The sequence below is a fragment of the Symphalangus syndactylus genome, chromosome 6 (assembly GCF_028878055.3).
Source record: "Symphalangus syndactylus isolate Jambi chromosome 6, NHGRI_mSymSyn1-v2.1_pri, whole genome shotgun sequence".
Classification (NCBI taxonomy): Eukaryota; Metazoa; Chordata; class Mammalia; order Primates; family Hylobatidae; genus Symphalangus; species Symphalangus syndactylus.
In genome coordinates this window covers 24917264-24937570 of record NC_072428.2, presented here as the reverse complement: position 1 = coordinate 24937570, position 20307 = coordinate 24917264, and the positions used below count along the sequence as shown (strand labels likewise).

The following is a 20307-nucleotide window of genomic DNA, read 5'->3' as shown; positions in this document are numbered from 1 at the left end:
ATAGCATACCAGAAATCACATATTTTCCAACTATTTAAGCTTATAACAAGAGATGTTGTGTCAACTTAAAATGTACAAGAGAGTATATGCTTTTCAAAATTGTATTAGAGAGTATATGAGCAAAAATATTTGAAGTTCTTGTTCTAGACAATAACTACCTCCAGCCTCAGCAGTAAGGAGAGAAAGGAGAGAATTCAAGTGGGACAGAGCTGACAAACAACCTCCTTATCCTCTTCCCCAGGTAAATTGGGACTTGCTTAGCTCTCCTGCATTTCCCTAGAGGAAGGGTGAGAAACAGGTTCTCATAATTCCTTCACAGTAAACTAGGTGCTTAAGACTGCCATAGAATCACCATAATTAACACTCCTTTCGTAGCTTGGTCTAGGTCCCTAAACCAGATAGTGAGGATCAATGCATTAGTTCAAAATCCCAAATTGTGAGGGAGAATTAGTAAAGTTCAAAGTAGAGCATACTGTCAAGGAGAAAATTACCTCGATGTAATGGTAGCCACCAAGTACATTACCAGGCACGCTAAATCTGAGGGCTCACAGACCAAATTAACATGTTCATTTCATACAACTTACTAAATAAATGTAAAACAAAAAGCAAGGGGAAAGCAATGAAATAAGGTGATACCCTTATAATAGGATGTGAGTGGCAGGACCACCCTATATGTATCCTGCGTTACATGCTAGTCACATGCTCTGTTTTCTCTGTGCCACATCAGCCTTCCCCATAATAATGTGTTGTAAGAAGCAGAGTTCAGACTTGAGTCAGGTGGCCAAGATAGAAGGTGCCAGGGGTCAAAGGCACATATTTGATAATGAGAGAGACAAAGGGGCAGTTATACCTGAATAAAGAGGTAGCTTGCCAATTGATGGTGAAGAGCTATGGGTTTTATTTGCATTTCTTGGGCACAGTACCATGGGCCAATATAGGACCTTAATGGAGGTCATAAGTAGGTGGCATGGCACAGCTGTCAGCCCAGAAGTGACAAGATCATAAATTGGTCTTTCCACCTTTCTATCAAATAAATACACACTTGTCTATTCCTTCATAACCCATTTATTTTGTCTTGGCAAGTTTTACAGGTTAGTAACTTGCTTACTATGTATATTTAATACATCTTCTAAATTCTGCTTTTCTTTCTCAAACTACTTGCTTACTCATATCTATATTAATACATGCTAGGAGTTTCACCTGTATCTCATAACATACTTGCTGACTTCCTATCTGTCATCAAAATTTCTTATAAATTTCATCATCTCATTTGTTTTCTTCTATAGTAGAATTGAATATTCGAACTCACATTTTCTAGTGGGATGGAGATGACACAGCAGAGAAAAGCATGCATAAGGAAGAAAGACACAAGTGAAGAAAAGAAATCTGGAATTACCATCATCTTTAAAGATTTCAGGTCTCTTTGTCTAGCTTCCAAGACAGCTAGTAAACAGTCAGATATTACCTCTCAAAGGCCAGTCCTAATGTACATTGGCAACACTTAGGTAGAGTTTTAGGCCATATTCCACTAAACAAGAGGTTGTATCTGTCCCTTGAAAACTGCTGCAGCATTCCAGCAGCAAATACCTTATTTTCTGCCACTCAACGTGCCCTCACCTATTTAATTGCCAGTTACCTCCACCAATGCTGAAACGGCATCCCCGTACCACAGTGGAAGCCATTATACACTGTGGTAGGAACTTCAGGTGTGTTAAAATATTGTCAAGGTAGATAATGACTGTTGGTTCAGGAGATGTAAGTTGCTGCCACACTCAACCTTACTAGGAGACATGGAGATCTCATTTGCAAAGCCCCATCTCCAATAGAGCTCATCCAGAAGGCTAACCATTCAATTCAATTAAGAAAGACACTTGATTTCTTCATTAAATCTACCTTCCTCGTGTTGTGTAAACATGTAAATCACATATATACACCTGCATTGCCAAAGTATTCTTTTTAAAATTAATTTTACAACAACTAAAATATAGTTTACTGTGGAATAGTCTAATAGTTATATCCCTGAGTAAACTTGCATTATCAAAACTCATTTTATAAAAATAATAGTTTAATTTTGTTTTAAGTGGGGAGGTTAAGAACTACAGTTCCAGACTCTGAAATAAGTTATGTTTCCTGTTGGAATTTCAGTGATAAATGTTTTTGCTTGTTTAATAGCTATAATTGTACAACTAGACAAACTAAATGTCCTAGGGTAAATCTAGCTATCTAGCTTTTGCCTTATTCTAAGCTACCAGACTATGTTAAGCAAATCAGTTCTTGCATATTCTTATCACTTTATTATCCTGTCATCTATTGTTACGATGAACAAATCAATTTTATGTAAACATAAACAAGGTACCTTTGTGGCCCTCCAAATGTGTTTTCCCTAAAACCACTTTGCTAATTCCTGACCCCATCATCTATCCATTCAATCAACGAATTATTGAGTAACAACTATTTCCAGACTTTGAAAACAAGACAATGAATTCAATGTTGACAAGATAACATTGTTCCTCCAACTGGTTGAATTTTCATTATAATGAATGTAAACACAATTTTAATTAACTTGTCTTATTAAAGACCATTTAAATGATTATAACTGAGGTTATTATAGAAATGCTCATATTAAGATTTTAAAAAGTGTATTTAAAAATCTATTCTTGGGCCGGGCGTGGTGGCTCATGCCTGTAATCCCAGCACTTTGGGAGGCCGAGGCGGGCAGATCACGAGGTCAGGAGATCAAGACCATCCTGGCTAAGATGGTGAAACCCCGTCTCTACTAAAAATACAAAAAATTAGCCGGGCGAGGTGGCAGGCGCCTGTAGTCCCAGCTACGCAGGAGGCTGAGGCAGGAGAATGGCATGAACCCCGGGGGGCGGAGCCTGCAGTGAGCCGAGATCACACCACTGCACTCTAGCCTGGGCGACAGCGAGACTCCGTCTCAAAAAAAAAAAAATCTATTCTTGGAATTAGTAATCATTACAATTTTTTTGTTTTTAGTCTTTATGATTTTACAGATTTTTTTTTAAAACAAAGGTGTGGCCATATTAAATATGCAGTTCATATACAAGGCTGTTTGTGGTGGCTCACACGTGTACCCCCAGCTAACTTGGGAGACTAAGGCAAGAGGATTGCTGGAGCCCAGGAGTTCAAGTCCATACTGGACAACATATCAAGGCCCAGCCTCCAAAAAAATAAAATAAAATATATACAGCTGGGTTCACTGAATGAGAGTATTCCTATGTTACTAAATATTTGTTGAGAACATGATTTTTTATTACCTGTTTAATATCCTAGTTAGCGGCTCCAAATGCTTCTTATTGTGATTAAAGCTGTGATTCCTGTATATATACCTTTGACCACACCACTGAATAGTTCTTTAAGTCTAGAAGCTAAATCCCTGGATCAAAGTAAATGCACATTTTTAAGGCTGTTGTGTATGTCCAAAATGAATTACTTTTTGGAAATAAATCAATTTCTAAAATTATTAGAAGTATTATATGAAAGTCCATCTAACAGTACCCAATAGTGGAGCAAAATATTATCTCTTAACTTGGCCAGTTTTAGAAAAATGTTATAACTGGTAGTGAACATTTAATTTTTAAAATTTTAATTATTCAATTTTTTAAAATTATAAAAATACTCAAGGAGGAATATCAAGGGATCATCAGATTTTATAAATTATAAATTATTTTAGTTCTACTTAGGAAAACATTTAATTAAAAGAAGAAATCCCTAAAATATAGAATATGTATGTTAAGCTCCTAGATATTTTAAAGATAACTAAGTTCAAAATATCTAATTAGCCCAGTGTCCCCTTTGTCATATACTTATGAGAACATACCCAATTATCTTGAAAAAGGTAATTAAAATTACTATTAATAATCTTGATACTAAGACATGTTATAATTCATTTGATAATTACATTTCCCACAAAGATACTGTCAACATAAACTGTGAAACTGTAGATCCATCCTGTTTACAAGTATCAGAAACAATATGCTCATTGTTCTGCTGTACTTAAATGCTGCATTGCAGTTTTTCTTAACAGGTAATATGTGACATGAAACATGTCTGATTTTATGCTTCATAATTTCCATTCTGTTGCTTAACACTCAAAAAATTATATTTATGTATCACACATGTCAGAAAATGATTTAAATAATTTAACTAAGTAATAGCTACCATACCTTTCATTTCAAATACAAAACAGAAATCTTTTGTTCCTAGATGTTAAAAATCACCTTTAATCAGAAATGCAAATATTTACGTTTTTTAATTTATGTAGCTAACATTAAATATTTGGTTGAATTGTTTATGTTTTATATTTTCAGAAATTTATTATGAATCAAAATATTAAGTCATAAAAACAGGAGACATCAAAAAACTACATTACAAGATTGACTCATGAATTTTAAAAATTCATTATTTCTATTCACTATTCTGATTTTTTATAACAAGGAAAAGAAAGAAGAATAAATGTAATTATTTTGATTTTAAAAACACTGCAGGAAAAGGTACTAATTTAAGCTAGGCTGAAGTTTACATTATTTATTGCTATTTTTCTTCAAAAATATGCATTAGAATAAATATTTTTCTAAATACTAAAGTAAATAGAATGCATGGTTCTGGCATATTTATTTCTTTGAAAAGATGTTCTGAATTTTAGACAACATAAATACTAGGCACTGTGGTGGTTGCCATAGTAACAAATAGAAGCATAAAAATACATGCAATTTTTCAAATGTATCCACTTTTTTCATAAATATGCATATGTTATAGGTAAAAGATTATTCAACTCTTGCTTTAGCTCCCCTTTTAGCAGGAGATACATGTAATTCTTTAGAAATAGAAGATTATCATGTAGCAATGGAGCAGGCTCAAAAAAGTTTTTAAATATTATGTGGGAAATCTTAAGTTCTTTTAACGTAAATTTTCCAAATTGAGGGCAGGAAAAAAACTTCTTTCACTCTATCTTACTTTAATGGACAGTGTTCTTTAGGTAAGGGTAAAAGCACATAAACTTCTTTTCCTCCCAAGCATGAAATTTCCTTTTATTTTGCACAAGTTTATTATTCATATGCATAAATGCAGCACATGACCTTGGAAAGCTGAAAGCCCTTTTGATCCCAAAGAACCAGAAGTTGTTTAATGCTAATCCAGGAACTACTACTTGAGTAAACGATCTTTTCTTTCTCCACTCCCCTAATTTAAATACAATCTTCCTATTTACAGTATCCAAGTGACTGAATTTTACACTTACAGTTTAAAGGGCTGCAGAGGGAAGCAATTCCACAAGCCATTATGTGAAGCTTGAAATCTACTGAAAGGTACTGGTAAGCCAAGCAAAACAGAACAGAAAAGTTGCTCCACCATTATTGAGAAACATATCCTTCAAACCTGATTACAAAAATTTGGACCTCCAATTTGCTTCAACAATAATTATTATGTAATATTCTCCTGGGGTGAAATTTAAAACTTTGTAAAGATCACCATCTAGGCAGAGTGACAAACGTAAGATAACAAAACAGTGCCCTAGGGCTTACCTTGTGCTCACTCCATAAAGAAACCATGTGCTGTCATGGCTAGGATTGACTAGTCTACCAGAGGAAAAACAATGAGAAACATCTTTATCGTGTATATGCACGATCCTATTTACTTTTATTAAAGAGAAATCGTTCATTTCTTTAAATAATGATATACAGGAATAATTAGCATTATGTTTTTACTAAACAAGTTCAAACATAATTGAATTCAACATAATAAAAACATGATAGAAAAAGGCACTGCCCTCAGTGAGCTCATAGTTTGATACTTAGCAACGTAAGAGCTTTCGACTATTGTATTAAACTTTCAACACAACGACTTCATAATTCGACTAGTCAAGGCATTCCATATGTTAAGGAAGTATGACTTAATTTCCTATCTACAATGTACAACTCAATCTCAAAACAAAGATAACAGCTTTTGAGTTAACTTGAAAGTTCACTTAACAATAACATGACTAGCTCAGTAAGTCCTTGGAGAAATATTACATCCACCTAAATTCATATAATTACATTCTGCTACCTTTAGTATTCTAAAACAAATACTCAGAATCTGAGATGACCCAAAATGAAAGGCAAAAGATTATGTAGCCCTCTAGGAGTAAGGAAGAAATAATCTCATCCTTATTGCCATTAGGCATTTAGATTAGATCAGGTTTAACTCAGATTACAGTTTTCATTTTGCCAGGTGGGAGATGCAATTAGAATGACTATTTTATTGACATTGTGTTCCCTGACACATAAACTTAAGGTCTCTGTTTTCTGTCTCTTTTTCTATACACTATAACACATATACAAGTGTGCACACACACAACACACAGACATTCATATGCACATACAAACATATATGCTTAATATATTGTTTCTTTGACAATACACATAATTTCCATTTTGAATTTTCCAACTTCAGCAAATTTGACTTGCAAACCAAGGCGATGGCCACTTCCTCACAATTTTCACAATCTCGGCAAGGTCTTCTTGATTTAGTTGGAAGCAACATAAATGAGAACCTAATACTTTGCAAAATTCTTCATCCAAGTTGGTGCAAAGCATGACCTTTTTCTACATCTGAGCTAACTAGCAGCATAGCCTGAAGCAGCCTGCCATACATAGGGCATTTCTTTGGAATCTAATGCTTTATCTTAAATATTCAAAAAGTGAAATGTCCATTTTACTTGATAAATTATCTGTTAATTTTAGTATAAAATGGTTCCAACAGATGGTTTCCATTTGATAATAAACCACATGGAGACAGTAAACACAAAGCATTTATTACCTACAACATTGGTGACAATGCCTAAACATATGGCCCACTATCTTCAGTGTTCTTCAGAGTGCAGGAACGTCTAGAACTTGATGATTTTCACAAAACCAACTGTTGGTTACAGGTTTAGATAATATTTTCTTAAACGCCTTATTCTTAAGGATAATTTATAGCTTCAAGTCTGATGTTCGATATTTACTTGAAATTCTTTGATTATAATGCCAACACCTACTAATTAGCAATGCTAAACTTTGAAGCATGAACAGAATAAGCACAGTGAACCGCTTGACATGTTGAGGCACCATACTAGGTAACCCAACCACCTTTGATTACTGGATAATAACAAGAAAATTCTTCAACTTACAGAGCCTAGTGTAAATAGAAATGTCTATGACTGAGGGTTATGGAAATAGATAATCAGTCTCTAAGAAGTACATTGTAAGATTTTTTTCTTTTTTTTCTTGAAGGGATAGTTAGTTCAAACTTTAAGAAGTCCACAAGTGAGTTAAAATATGAGTCAAAGGCCGGGCGCAGTGGCTCACACCTGTAATCCCAGCACTTTGGGAGGCCAAGGCAGGAGGATCACGAGGTCAAGAGATAGAGACCATCCTGGCCAAAATGGTGAAACCCTGTCTCTACTAAAAATACAAAAATTAGCCAGATGTGGTGGCACGTGCCTGTAGTACCAGCTACTCAGGAGGCTGAGGCAGGAGAATCTCCTGAACCTGGGAGGCGGAGGTTGCAGTGAGCCGAGATGGCGCCACTGCACTCCAGCCTGGTGACAGAACGAGACTGTCTCAAAAACAAACAAACAAAAATTATGAGTCAAATATTTATGACTGTCAACACAGAATAGGTCACATGGATGTGAGTACTGCAAAAGGAAAGAAGAATATCTTTTTATTCCTCTTCTCTTTCCTATCAACTCTTTTTAACTAAATCTCTCTGCTTTCACCATCTCAAAATGATGGAAGATGTCATTGGAAACTGGAAAAGCGATATCCATTTTTAAAGCAAGGGGGAAATTATTTTGGTAATTATACAGCTTAGTTTAACTGGGGGCATGAATATAGTAACAAAAGAGCCAAATATGCCAGATGAACTTAGTAGCTTTCTATGATAGAATGACAGGTCATATTATCACGCAAGAAGTGAACAGTGTAATCTATTTCAATGTCGTAAGCCTTTTTATTTCCTTCTCCAATTCAGTAGGATAGGGAAAAATGATTTAGGAAGAAAGGAATTTAAAAATTGACTCGAACGCTAGACCAAGGGCTACTGATGCATCTCTCTTTTAAGGATCTGTTTCAGAATAAAGTCAGTCTTTTTACTGATGACTGATAGTCAGGAATCTTGGCTTACTTTACATTTTGACTCCATCACATCAGGTCTCTGAGAGCTGTGAAATTTTAAAAAAGGTATTTCCTTATTTTTTTTTCCCTCAACTTTTGACCTTTTTTCCCTGTAGAGCTCTTAAATGACTTGTTAATTCAACTAAGTGGTGTTGCACTGGGACAACAGTGCAACACCACTATAAATATAAACTCAAATTAGGTAGAAATTTTGAAAGGGAACAAGGAAGCACTTTGTGAGTGAATTGAAAGGATTTTCTACGGCTAGAGAGGGTAATCAATATTGGAGTGGTGCTTAAAATATGAGTGCTGGAACAAACACTTGAAACATGAAGAGTGTGAAGAATACCTCTTATTTGGTTAGAGGAGAAATAATGTAAAAATCAATTGTGTGGAGTCAAGGGATGAACCCACTTTTCATGACGAGAAATCTCTGTGTCATGAGACCAGCTGGCTGACTACATGAGAGGGCTGGGAACATGACTACGCTGGAAAGAGGCCTCACTGGGGAAAGGAAGTCAAACATTTGGCTTGTATTACAGAATCAGGCAAGAGCCAACAGTATGTTGAACTGAGCTACCTACGAACCAGGAGAATTGTTGTTCCTCATTATGTAATTGACATACCTATTTTCCCAATCTCTGTCACCATTTAAACATTTAAAATAATAATTTAGATATCTTAGAAAAAAAAGTTTGGTTACTGAATTATTGTTCGCTCTTAACATTCTTTTTCTTTTTTCTTTTTTTTAAGTCAGAGTCTCGCTCTCTTGCCCAGGCTGGAGTGCAGTGGCACAATCTCTGCACACTGCAATCTCTGCCTCTCAGGTTCAGGCAATTCTCCTGCCTCAGCCTCCTGAGTAGCTGGGATTACAGGCGCCCACCACCATGCCCGGCTAATTTTTTGTATTTTTAGTAGAGACAGGGTTTCACCATGTTGGCCAGGCCAGTCTTGAGCTCTTGACCTCAAGTGATCTGCCTGCCTCGACCTCCCAAGGTGCTGGGATTACCGGTGTGAGCTACTGCACCTGGCTGATGATCTTAACATTCTTTCTAAGCCTCCATACCAGGGAAACATTCAATCAGGGATACTCCCAGGCTAGTAAGGGAAGAGTGCCCCAAGGCGTTATTTGTTCTGGTACACCCAAAAGGAAATGGGAATGAGTAACTATTCCCAATAACTCTTCTCTCAGCTCTCTCAACACAAGTGAGTCACACTCTTTTCTTCCCCTCTTATCTTAAGTCATTCCAGAATGTTTATAGAGGAGATAGCTATAGTATAAAAAAGCTATGCCAGATAAAGCTGACTTTATTTTATAACAAAAAAAAGAACAAGGGGGAATTTTTATATTTACCAAGCCAAGACTCTAACAAATAATTTATTTAAGTTAATAACTGAAGAAAATGTAGCTAAAGAAAATGTCCCTGTAGCTTCAGCAAACATGAAAGTAGTGCACTGTAATGCAAAGACCACTGGGACTGGATCACATAGTTCTGAAGTTCCAGTCCTAGTTTGAGGCCAGACCTGTGGTAAATCCTAAACTCTTTTCTGTACATTTTCCCTATCTGTCTAAAATATGGGGGTGTGAGATACTGATAAAAGGGAGAAACTCTAAAGTTCTCTGTCTCTAAAATTTTAGTCATTTAATAGGAGAGCTTTTACATATAAGAGCTAAGGTGGTATGGCAGAAAATGCAACAGATCTGGACTCAACTAACTTGGGTTTGAATTTTTGCCTCTGTCTCTTCCCAGTCTCATTGCTTTATGTGTATGATAATGGTATCTGCCTTACCTACCTCACAGGACTGTTAAAAGGATCAAATGAAAACATACGCAATATGTAAAAGTGCTTGTTAATTATAAATGTTAGTTCCTATTTTTGTATTTAGGTCTGCCTCCTGAATTGTCCAAGAAAAAATGTCTAGACATGGTAGAAAGTATTCCAGAGACTCTTTGTTATCAGAGAAGATACAGCTATTTACAACTTACAACTTCAGATTTTTTGCTTCCTCAGCTACCGGTTTGTTAACAATGACACAGTTAGACAGCCCAGGTTCCTATTAATACATACCGACATATGGATAGCTGTTCTCTGTCATAGGAAAAATATGTAAGTTTTCCAAACCAACTCCTCTAAAGAAAGACGTGGAAACTTTGGCCAAAAGTCAAGTACAGTATTTCTTCCTCTGCTTATCTGCAAGGGATATGATCCAAGACCCCCAGTGGATGCCTAAAAGTGTATACAGTATAGTACCAAACCCTATATATACTATGTTTTTTCCTATCATATATACATATGATAAAGTTTAACTTATAAATTAGCCACAGTAAGAGATTAACAGCAAATAACTAATAATAAAATAGAACAATTATAAGAATATACTATAATAAAGTTATGTGACTCTGTTCTCTCTCTGTCTCAAAATATCTCATTTTACAATACTTACCTATTTTCAAACTGCAGGTAACCATGTTTAACCGAAACCACTGATAAGGGAGAACTACTGTAAGTGTGTTGATTAGTGGTATGTTAGAAGTGGAAAGAGAAGCAAAGGATAATTGGTGGAGCTGTAGAAAGGATTGACTTAAAAGTCGAGACTAACACTAAGGTAAGGAATACCATCAGAAAAGAGTTGAGGGGATTTGGAATCACCATTCTGATTCTGTAAGTTGTATGTTAGTTGGACCTACTCTATAGATAAAGGAGGTCCCTGTGAAGCAAAATCTTGGGAGGTCATTACATATGGAGAGTAATTAATACATTTGGAAATCTTAGCCAGTACAAAGATTATTAAATTGGGCTACTAAATGCTGGTGACTGAATCCCTTTTACTGATAATTTGCTTTTTCATTATGATACCTAACTTTTCCCTCAGTAAATATGTAATGAATTTCAGATGGTTCTCAACTTTCTAAAACACAAAAAGTTCATCTGTGAAGGCCTAACACTTTTACTTTAAGTATATATAAAATGCAAACACATACAATTGAATATAAAATAAAAAGAATGGTTTCAAAGTAGCATGTAAAAAATCCATTTTATTGATTTATAATCATATTACCTTCTTCATAAATAAAGATCCATAAAGATGGATCCAAGATGGCATGCATCTGCAAGGGATGGAATTCCACAGATAAAACCAGAGCAAAAAGGTCCAAAAGGAAGGATTGAATGAAGACACAGCCTCATTAGCACAAAGAAATTCAACTCAACTCATTACATGTCGATTACCAATACCTATATCTTTAGAGAGACAGTAAAATATAAACTAATTTACATTAGTAAAATTGAACCAAATATATTTCTCATCTTTTTCTTTTTTAAGACAAGAGTCTCACTCTGTTGCCCAGGCTGGAGTGCAGTGGTGTGATCTCAGCTCACTGCAACCTCTGCCTCCCACGTTCAAGCCATTCTCCTGCCTCAGCCTCTGAGTAGCTGGCACTACAGGCACACACCACCACACCCAGCTAATTTTTGTATTTTTAGTAGAGATGTGGTTTCACCATATTGGCCAGGCTGGTCTCGAACTCCTGACCTCAAGTGATCCACCCACCTCAGCCTCCCAAAGTGCTGGGATTACAGGTGTGAGCCACTGCACCCAGCCTCTAATCATTTAAAATGCTCTAGGTTTGCTAATTCTTACTGTATCTAGTTCCTGGACCAGCATTTGCTCCAAATCCAAGGCAGGAACTAAGTAACAACAGCACTTGCATCCTGATGACAGTCTTAGCTACATCTGCCTGAGAAAAGAAACTAGAAAAACCAGATATATTGTGGGCTAAGATCAAAAGAACTGTTACAGAGGGCCTTGAAATATCTCATTCTACATTTCGCTACACTTTCCTACCTCTTCTTTTGCAGGATTACCTGACTTTAGCATAACGCTAAACTATGACCTATTTCTAAGAGTATCTTTCTCTATACTGAAATTTCTGAATATTATGCATATATATGTAATATATAAATCAACAAAATTCACAGATTTTTAAGATTCTAAATTTAAATAGATACAGGTACGTTGTACTATGGAATAACCTTTCCTTTTCTTGTATTCAAATCAGAAAACTTCAGTTATCCCAAATATAGATAGAAACTAAAAATAGTTAATTTAATAGTGATAGAGGAATATTCATAGAGACTAACATTGCAGACTAGGATTCATACTACAAAGATTTAAAAAAAAACATATAGTCTTTCAAATTAATGTATCTGACTGCCTTTCTCTAATGCTCCTGCTTCACCTGCAGCACATCAGACAAGGTAGTAATTTATGATAATCATATGAAAATATACAATTAATATTCACCACCTCTCATTCCTCATCACTTTAGACGATCAGTAATGCAGAGTGAAAATGCTGTCAGATTTCTAATTGCTTTGTAATGGGCTTGAAACAGGGAAATCATTAAAGGCAAACAATCTGTCATTTGTCTGTTACTTTAACTATCTATCACACCAAAAAACTCATTAAAGAAATTGCTAATGAGCTACAAAAGACTAGACTCATGGTGCTTTGCAGTAGATTAAAAAGTAATACTATGAATTGCTGAAAATATTTTTAAAATATGATAGTTTGTGGAAATTCATCAGAAAACGTCTATTCTTCAGTATATTTTTTAAGATGTGTGGTTTCATTATTTTGGCATTTAATCCATCATTGCAGAAATCCCTTTAGCATACAAGACTTGTTTTTCTCAGTCTCTAACTAATTAAACTGAAAGGTTGCAAGAAGCTGAAATGCTAAATGTGTTTATTACTAGTAAACTGACATAAGTAATAAAAAACAGACTATAGTAACCCTGATGCTACGTGAAGAATGTATTTTAAAATCTGATTTTTACTCTCATATCTCTTGTGGATTTAAACTGTTAAAGTTGTAATGCTTAATCATCTTAAATAATGCTACCATCATACAAAAATTATATTCAATGACTGAATTTGAGCATAATATTAAACTGTGTGTAATAATATTAACTATTTTGAAATCTTTGAAAATATTAACCAACACTAAAACGTCTCATAATTTTACTTCACGTAATTTTAGGGGAGGAAATGAATCATTTATTTAAGTGAGCACACAACATTTTATATGTCTTTATGAATTCTACTCTTCCGTATGAGATACTTAGCATTTAAAAACCTATAATAATGACACTAATCTTATTTTAAAACAAGAGTCATTGCCTTATATTTTAGAAAAATATGCAAGTGCAAAGATAACAATGATACTAATTATGTTTTCCATTGCTAATGATGAATTAAGTCATGAATTTAATTTCCTATAACAAAAGATGAGGTTCATTAATGAAGTCAAACTTCTATATATGTTGACCTATTCATACCTATTAGAATTCACACAAATTAAAAAACCTGAATGCAATAACATGTTTAGCCAGGTGCCATAGTTAATATACACTAGTGAATTCCACACTAACTTCAAAAGGTTCCATAACACCCTGGAAACGTCTTCATTATACTCTCTAATTGACTTAAACAGACTTCAAATCAACTGTTTAACACATTTTAACCCACAAATTAACACCCCTTGATCACTCAGATTAACCTTTCTTGTGTAAGTCAATTACATGACAAAAATAAACTTTTCAAAAAAAATTCAGGATTAAAAAACTAAAATAGAGAAAGTAGCATGCTTTAAAAAACAGTACAGCCAGTCCCTGACTTAGGATGGTTTGATTAACAATTTTTTGACTTTACATGGTGTGTATTCTACTGAATACATATTCAGTAGAAGCCGTACTTTGAATTTTGATCTCTTCCCAGGCTAGTGATATGTAGTAAAATAATTTCTCATGATGCTGGGCAGTGGCAGGGAGGAGCAGCTGCCAGTGAACCATGCACTCTCTGAGGGTAAACAACCAATACTCTATGATGTAGAGTATTGGTGTAGAGTATTGCCAAACTGTAGGCTAAAGAAAGTGTTCTGAGCACAATTAAAGCAGGCTAGGTTAAGCTATGATGTGCAGTAGGCTAGGTGTATTAAGGCACTAATAATATTTTCAACTTAAAACGGGCTTATCAGAGATAATCCCATCACATGTCAAGGAGTTTCTGTATATAAATGCATATCCCCACATGACTGGAAGAGATCACCACAAATTTCAGGGTAGTTGGAAAGTGCACAGAAAAACCAGAGTGGTGATAAGAAAAAAGAGAAAAGGGCAAATAAGTGAATGGGGGAAAAAAACAAGTTGGTATTTGTATGACCATTAAAGATAAACAGAAGATGGATTACAGACAATATCTTTAATAGGCTCATGGAATGATTAAAACATCAGATGTGAAGATAGGAAAACAGGAATAAAAATCCCAGATAAGATAAAGACCTATAAGAGGTCTGAAAAAAGTTAGAAAGAACTGACACATAATGCTAAAAAACAAGAAAAACACAGCAACAAGTGTGGTGCCCGCAAAAAGTATTTACCTCTTCCTGTTTCTCTCTTGCTTAGTGTACTGCCTTGCACAAACTCAACGAAAGTTCATCGATGATGACTATTGTCAAAATGGCAAAGGAGATAATAGACTGAGTTAAGACAACCAACAAAGGGAAAAATGAAAACCATTTCTTTTTTTTTTTTTTTTTTTTTTTTGAGACGGAGTCTTTCTCTGTCCCCCAGGCTGGAGTGCGGTGGCGCGATCTCGGCTCACCGCAACCTCCACCTCCTGGGTTCACGCCATTCTCCTGCCTCAGCCTCCCGAGTAGCTGGGACCACAGTCGCCCGCCAGCACGCCCGGCTAATTTTTTTGTATTTTTTAGTAGAGACGGGGTTTCACCGTGTTAGCCAGGATGGTCTCGATCTCCTGACCTCGTGATCCACCCGCCTCGGCCTCCCAAAGTGCTGGGATTACAGGCTTGAGCCACCGCGCCCGGCCTAATGAAAACCATTTCTAAAAGATGAGCTAGGATTATTCATTAGAGCTGATTCTCAATACTGTCTAAAGCTTTATGCTAATCTGCCAAAAAAGAAAAAAAAAAGAAGAGAGGAAGTTTTTTTCATTCTAGTCATTCACTTCTCCCGTCCTTCTAAACACTATTTAAAACTTAACACTTCATACATTTTCCTGGATTAGCTTCATCTTGATTCGAGGATTTTAATCATTCAAGTAATCTATTCTATGTATTGGTGTACCTGCAAATTATTCATTAATGTCACAGCACCTGGTATTTCCTCTGGCATAGTACTTCCTACAGTTATTTCAGCTCCTTTTTAAATGTCTGTTTACCCAGATAAACTAAGCTTTTGAGAGGACTACAGTCAACTCTGTTTTGTGTCTCTTGTAACTAACGGAGTGTGGGGTACATAAGAGACACTCAACAAATACTTGTTGATTGAGTCAATAGGTGAATGAAGGCTGTATATATATCATTGCCTTTTAAAAATCAAATAACTAGCTAGTTTTTGGTGGTTTTTCTATCTTCCCAGTAGATTATAAGTTGCTTTAGAGACAATCATTCAATTTCAGAACATAAACATCATGTCCCATGGTGCTTAAATACAGCTTAGTTCACTGGTATAAAAATCCTAAAATTCAGAAATAAAAATCAAGGAAATGAAGGAATAGTTGGTGATGGAACTACCAAAAGAGCCAAGTAAATATAATCCTAGAATAGGAAATAATTAGCAGAAGTACACTATATAGATATATATATATAATATAGATATATTTTCCATTATTATCCATCAATGAGAAGCACAATGGACTAGTATGACATCAAATTAAGAATTTGTGAATGTCTGGTGGACATTAGTTTACGGGCAGGCATGTACTAAAGCGATAGATTTAATAACAATGTCATTTTTTGCTATCATCATGACAAAGGATCTTAGACTCCTGATATATCTAGCTACATCAATAGCACTTGATCAATCATCTGGGAATCAAATATTTAATATACGCCTACCTTGGTTATGTTAGATGCTGATGATGCAAACTAGAGTTTTGCCTATCCTTTTAATTTATTCTGAAGTCCAACCAAATGTACAGTTCAACAAATATTTGGGTTTGATTTTATTTTTCCAATTCAATTGTTTCCTGCTGTCATTTACTCTCTTTGGACATTCCTAAAATACTGTTATGAATGTCTAATATTCTAATATATCAAATGCACAACAAATATTATTAATTAATAATAACAACAATAGCTAACCTTTACTGAATACTTACTACTTTCAGGCACAACTATCTCATTTAATTCCCACAACAAATCTATGAGGGAAATACTATTATTACTCCCATATTACAGAGGAAGAAACCAAAGCAAAGAGATGAATTAAGTTCACATAGCCAGTAAGAGGAAAAGCCTGGACTAAACAAATATGTTCTGACCCTAGAGTGCATGCTCTTAACCATGATACTAACATAGTTTATATTTCTACTATATAAGTTTCACATAAAATGGATAAATTGCCTTCTGAATATAAGATACTGAGAAATAAAACTATTAGAGCTATGTATCATTAGAACTCCAGAGAACGAGGCAAGATAGCTGGTTCTTAGTTTCTCTGAAGAGAGGTGTTCTTGCTCTCAGAAAGCTTGCAACCCAACTGGGGAGTCAGAATATATTCTAAGGAAAACAATATACTGTGATATACAAATGACTTGCTATGAAAGTTGGGAGGCGGCAGTAATTTCTAACGACCAGGCCATCATAAAAGGCTTGATGGAAGAGATAGGCCTTAAAGGAGGGATTACTCTGATAGGAGGAAGAAAAGAATTAGGGTGTTATAAGTAAGGAGAAGCATTTGAACACAATTATTGATGAAATACTGTTACCAAAACACCAGGAGTTCCATCTATGTCTTGCTCGTTGCCACCCAAAAAGCCAATCACTGAGACAATGATTATTGTCAAAGAAGAAGGCTTTAATCAGATGCTGCAGCCAAGGAGATGGGACATCAGTGTCAAATTCGTCTTTCTCACTGACTAAAATTAGGGGTTATATAACAGGGAAGAAATGTTAACTACGTATGAGAAAACAGGAACTAAGGAGGGGTAAGGAAACAATAATGAAGAATGAGGGGTCTGGCATATCACTGCCTAGATGCAGTAATCTGGTGAGTTTCAGCTCTTTGATACTTGTTGAGAGGTCTGGGCGTCCTTTCTTGAGGAAGGTACTCAGATAAAGATCAACCAAATGTGGCTGGGTGCAGTGGCGAAAGCCTGTGATCTCAGCACTTTGGGAGGCTGAGGCAGGCAGATTGCTTAAGCTCAGGAGTTCCAGACTAGCCTGGCCAACATGGTGAAACTCCATCTCTACAAAAAAAAATACAAACATTAGCCAGGCATAGTGGCATGCACCTGTGGTCCCAACTACTTGGGAATCTGAGGTGGGCAGATGGCTTGAGCCTGGGAGGTAGAGGCTGCAGTAAGCTGAGATCGTGCCACTGCACTCCAGACTGGACACCAGGGCAAGACTCTGTCTCAAACAAGCAAACAAAAAGATAAAACAAATGCAAGTTTCAAGCTTTCAGACAAGAAGTGTCCATTTCTATGTTTATTAATAAAAAAACCCCAATAAACAAAACTAAACAAACAAAACCCTGTCTATGGGACTATTGGGTTGATTTCAGTACCATGAAAAGATCCAATTGTTTAAATGTTTAATGTATGGAGATAATAGGGGAGGCTGGAAAAGTAAGGATCATATTGAAGAGGTAACTTGAATGCCAGGTTAAGGAGTTAGGACTTTATTCTTTAGACCTGCCCTGCTTGATACAGTAGCCACTAGTCACATGTGGCTACTGAGCATTTGAAATGTGGCTAGTTCAAATTGAGGTGTGTTCGGGCACAATACATACCAACTTTTGAAGACTTAGTAGGAGAAAAGAATGTAAAGTACCGCCTTAATAATTTTTAGATTAATTAATTTTGTAGCTTGCACTTATGGCTTACAGTATATTTCTATTGGAAAGTACTGCTCTATAAAATGAAAAATGAAGGAAGCTTAAAGATCAGAAATTTATGTAAAAATTGTTTTAAGAAGTTTATTTTGGTATAAGCAGAGTGTAAGACAACTTTCTCGGAAGCCAATGGCAAGAAAAGAAAAAAACAAAGTTGTAGTGAAGAAATGGGACTGCTATAATTTAAAAGATATTTAAGAGACAGAACAGTTAAATGGAAAGTGTACATTTTGTCTGATTCTAAGTCAAGCAAACCAACCAGAAAAAACCATTTTCAATTAACCGCAGAAATGTAAGTAAGGTCTAGATATTATGTGACAGTCCAATAATGAATTATGGAGATAAAAGAAAAAGTTGGTACATTTTAGGGATACAAACTAAAGTATGTAGAGATGAAATGACAAAATAGTTGGGATTGCTGGGGAAAAAAACTATTTCTTACTTTCCAAACCCCAATAAATAAATAAGGTAATACAATAACCTAATAAATGGTAAATCAAAATAAAATGCTTTTGCTGTAAAAAACAAAAAACCTGGAGTACCGGAGCATATCTACCTATACAAGGAAGAACCAAGCTGTGAACATAGGGGAGTTTGAGGGCTAGAGATGCTCAAGGTGGCATCATTCTGACAGTATTGTTTAGGAAAGCATTCACCACACTACTTAATTCCACTGCTTTAGGTATTTCCATAAGGCCACACAAGAAAGTATGATGGAGCCAGCACTAAAACCAGATGCTCTTTGTATCTGCCTTTAAACATGACAAAATCCTGTGGAGAACCTAATCTATACTTTCATGTTTAGATTTTTAAACTTGTTTGTTTCATTCAGTTATTCTTTATAGTTCATAACATCATTAAATAATTGATCATATTAGATTATTTTATTTTCTGCTTAAGTTTATCTTGACTGCTTCTCAAACTCAGATTGGTAGAAGTTTAAAAAAGAAGGAAAGCAAAATCAAGGTAGTAACAACAAAACCATTTTAACATCTCCAAGTGAAATTTATGTCATGCTGGCCAAAAATAAGATGTAGTTTTCATCTCCAGGTACAATGCTAGGAAGAGGTGTTAATGTAAAGTAAGCAGCACAAAGAAGTAATAAAAGGAAACACAGGAATCAAGAAAGGGAGAAGAAAGAAAGGTGAGAAAAACACCACCACCACCACCATCACCAGCAACAACAACAAACCCCAACAGTGCCCATATGCAGTGCCCCGTAACTGCTTCGAAGAAGAGCAGTTCATTCTGCTTTTTTCTGTAAGCTTGAAAGATAGCATAGCTGCCCTGGGAATGTGTAGACTTGCTGAGTCCTTGTTCTGCTGCTACCCAACTACCTGTTTGGCCTTGATCCTTAATTTCTTTCCTCATCTATAAAGTGGGAATAATAGCACCTGCCTTACTTGTCTCACTGGGTTGAAATGAAAGCGAAGTGAAAAAGCAAATGTGAAAGAATTTTGGAACGCTTTTATGTTGTAAGTTGGTTGCTAAGGTCTAAAAGAAATAATAATTAGGTTGAATATCTTCTGCAGAAAAAAAATTAAACCGACCCCATCCCCTGCAAATCTAGCCCTACCTGGCATAGGTTTTAGTTCTTTTAATTTTTGAATGAGAACATTGTAAAGGAACTGTAGGGACGAGGGTGGCATCAGGTCTCCTCATGCTTCTCACATCCTTGCCCCCGCACCCCTCTCTCACCCCAGAGTTCAAGCACCAACCGAAAAGATTGAGAGTAGCTCAGGGTACGGTAAACGGAGGAAGCTTTGAAGAAGGCGGGGAAAGCCTGGCATGGCGAGGGGATGCTCGCTGAGGAGGAGGAGAGAAGCGACAGTCGCGGGGCCCGGACAAGAGAGACTTAGAGCGAAGCCAAAGACGCCTTTCTTCACAGTTGGGGAACTTACTGGTAGTAAACGCCACTCCATAGAATCGGTGACCGGTTACCATAGCGACCGCGTCGGGGTGGGCGGAGCGTCGCTTCTGAGCGGTGCCACGGCCACAACAGCTCGACCAGAAACGCGAACACGTCGGAGCAGTGACTTCCGGCGGAAGGAGAAGCCAGTCCGGAGTTCTGGCCGACAGCAGGCGAGGAGTGGGCAGCAGCGCCTATGTGAAGTTAGGTAGGTCTGATGTCCTATAAAGCGCGGAGAGGGTGCCTGCCAATGGCTGGGTGGGTAAAGCCGACTGTGAATGGAGAAGATTCCCAAGTCCCGAGCTTGAGGAGGCCCCGG

The 20307-nt window shown here is 36.2% G+C and overlaps 2 protein-coding genes across 7 annotated transcripts in view; one reads left to right on the top strand and one right to left on the bottom strand.

Annotated features, from left to right (window-relative positions):
- The window catches only part of LOC129484286 (doublecortin domain-containing protein 1-like), a 237140-nt gene extending 217074 nt beyond the window's left edge, over positions 1–20066 (bottom strand). For both annotated transcript variants that reach the window (XM_063641882.1, XM_055282041.2), the window contains exon 1: positions 19981–20066. The gene's annotated coding sequence lies outside the window, so the exon portion shown is untranslated. The remainder of the gene's footprint in view (positions 1–19980) is intronic.
- Position 20067: 1 nt separating this feature from the next.
- Positions 20068–20307, top strand: part of DNAJC24 (DnaJ heat shock protein family (Hsp40) member C24) — a 90916-nt gene continuing 90676 nt past the window's right edge. For 3 of the 5 annotated variants that reach the window (XM_055282050.2, XM_055282047.2, XM_055282049.2), the window contains exon 1: positions 20070–20196. The gene's annotated coding sequence lies outside the window, so the exon portion shown is untranslated. Of the gene's footprint in view, positions 20197–20307 lie in introns of all 5 variants that reach the window. The other 2 variants (XM_055282046.2, XM_055282048.2) reach the window with 2 other exon arrangements.